The 2500-nt window shown below is 32.7% G+C and overlaps 1 protein-coding gene across 1 annotated transcript in view; it reads right to left on the bottom strand.

Moving 5' to 3' along the window:
- The window catches only part of LOC119568390, a 58693-nt gene that overhangs the window by 55471 nt on the left and 722 nt on the right, over nt 1-2500 (bottom strand). The window lies entirely within an intron of this gene.

A 2500-nucleotide genomic window follows, 5' to 3' on the forward strand; every position in this document is an offset into this window, starting at 1 on the left:
TTCCTCCTCCCCTCCTCCCTCTCTTCTCCATCCTTTTTCCTCCTCCCTCTTCTCACTCCCAACGAGCCACTGAGCACATAACAGCAATAATTAAGTTTCTTTTGCTCTACTGTAGGTTTTGGAAATTTACAAACAGAATTTATAAACATTGTCTTTACAGAATTTCTTTTTATGCCAAAGATAGATGACTAAGATGGATTTACAATAATTTTAATTCTTTATGTACCATTCTTTTTAATCTGTTAAGCCCTTAACAATTTAATTGTTGAGCTTTAATCTATCATATTCAAATAAATGCACCAGCCTTGGATAAAAAAATAAATAAATAAATAAAATAAACTAGATCATATAAAACTGAAAATTACACTAGCACAGTTCATTACAGAACTGGACTACTTTAAGTGAATGGACCACAAAATTTATCTACTGATAAGACAGCTATGAACAAAATACAATTGGTGCCAACACATAGAAAATTCAAAAGCAACAAAACAGGTGAACAGCATACTAAACCACACCATATACAGTACCAGTTGGTACCATCCCAAAGAATTTTTTAAAAATCTTAAAAATCTGAAAAAAGTATGCATACTATACAATATTAAAGGGATTATCTTATTTCATATACAAAGGACCCAAAAGCAAAGAAAATACTGAATAAAAAACTTGCAAATGTTACCGAAGCAACTGGTTCCATAAGACAGTTAAATTAAAAGCGGCTGGAAGACAGACTAAATCACACAAGATAAATAATCAATTGGTACTTTCTCAGACAAAGTCGAGGTTATATGTGAAGGAGTCAACGAATTTAAAAAGGCCTACATATAACAGATGTCTAATTCAATCCAAACTGTCAAAGCTTGCATACAAAAGAAGAAGAACTGCAAAAACAGATCATAAGACATATCCTGAACTACACAAAGTCTGATACACATACCTAAAGCACATGGCAACAACAACTCCTCTTATAAACTAAGAGCAGCATTCCCTGTGACTAAAAGATTTCACTGCAAAAAATGTAGAAAAAGGTGTGAAAGAGAATGAGTATCTTCACAATGTACGAGATGTATATGACCACTTTTGACAATATCTTCATGAGAAATACATGATGAAGACACAGTAAATAACAGTCAGATATCTCTTGTGCTGTGAAGATACTAATTTTCATTCATCCTTTTTATACATGACTGCATATCAAACAATTTTAAACAAATGCACTAGTACAGGCTAGTCTCCATTGCAGAATGTATGTATCAGTGATATGTGACACAATGAAAACAATAAGACAAAAGCATTTCTTATACGGTTACATATACAATATCTAAAATGCCTTATTCAGTTCCTAATTCTTTTAGACAAATCTCTAATCATTTATGGAATTCCAAAATGCAGAAGTCAACCTTGAATATAATGCCCTTTACATGTGAAGAAATAATTATGATGTCCCTTTATACATATATTTCACTCTTTGCATCTTTTTACATCACTAAAATCCCAGAGGATCAGTCAATCAATGTAAGCTTGTATCCACTGAGAACGTTCATAAAACAGAAATATAAAACCTAGATATAAAACCTAAATTGTGATAATAAATCCACATTCTTAGCCTGTCTTCTACACCTGATTGCATTTCGAAAATTCCAAATCTGAATGCTCTAATTGTGTTATTTCTACTAGTAAATATCATATATATACACACACACCTGTTCTACAACACTATTTGTGGCTCCTGGATAACAGTAACAAAGCCCTATCATGTATTATAAACAAAGAATGTGTTTATAGACCTCCTTGATGATTTTTTTCTTTTTGTCAAATGAGGAATTAATCAAAACTCTGTCTTAGCATATATGTGTTGGTGTTTTTCTGGCCTTTGCCTGGACATGGGAGTGGCGACTGCTTGACATTATTGGACTAAGCTTCAAATTGTAGGCTTCCTAGCACACAGACAACATAAGTATGAAAAAGGCACTACGACATAATGTGAGAGGCTAACCATTTTTCTTTTACAAACTTTAAAATTAATATATGTAATAAATGTATAATGAAAACAATAACATACTCTATGGAAACTCTTGAGAATGTAACTAGGCAAAAATAACATCAAAGACAAAGGTACTGGCTATAAAAAAAAAAAAAAAAAAACTACAGGTAAGAAAACAAAATAGATAAATGTAATACTAAAAATCACTTATCAAACTTCCTGAACCTATGCCTAGCCTAGATATGTACAACGGTGCAACGAGGCAAACAAAGCGACATCATTAAGATACTAGTATTTTCCCTTCAAATAAGGATCCAGTCCAAGCCCTATTTCGCAGAAAATAATTGGGAAAGGTTTGTCAGTTTTGTCGAAGGCCTAGACCTCGCTCTATGTACTCTTATCCTGAACTGTCATCATACTTTTACAAGGTGTGCATGGCAACGTCTCAATTTTGTCCAATTAAGAAAAATAAATAAACCCTGACACTTGTCACCTCTAAATCATACAACGACACCT

This window comes from Penaeus monodon, chromosome 43, assembly GCF_015228065.2.
Source record: "Penaeus monodon isolate SGIC_2016 chromosome 43, NSTDA_Pmon_1, whole genome shotgun sequence".
Lineage (NCBI taxonomy): Eukaryota > Metazoa > Arthropoda > Malacostraca > Decapoda > Penaeidae > Penaeus > Penaeus monodon.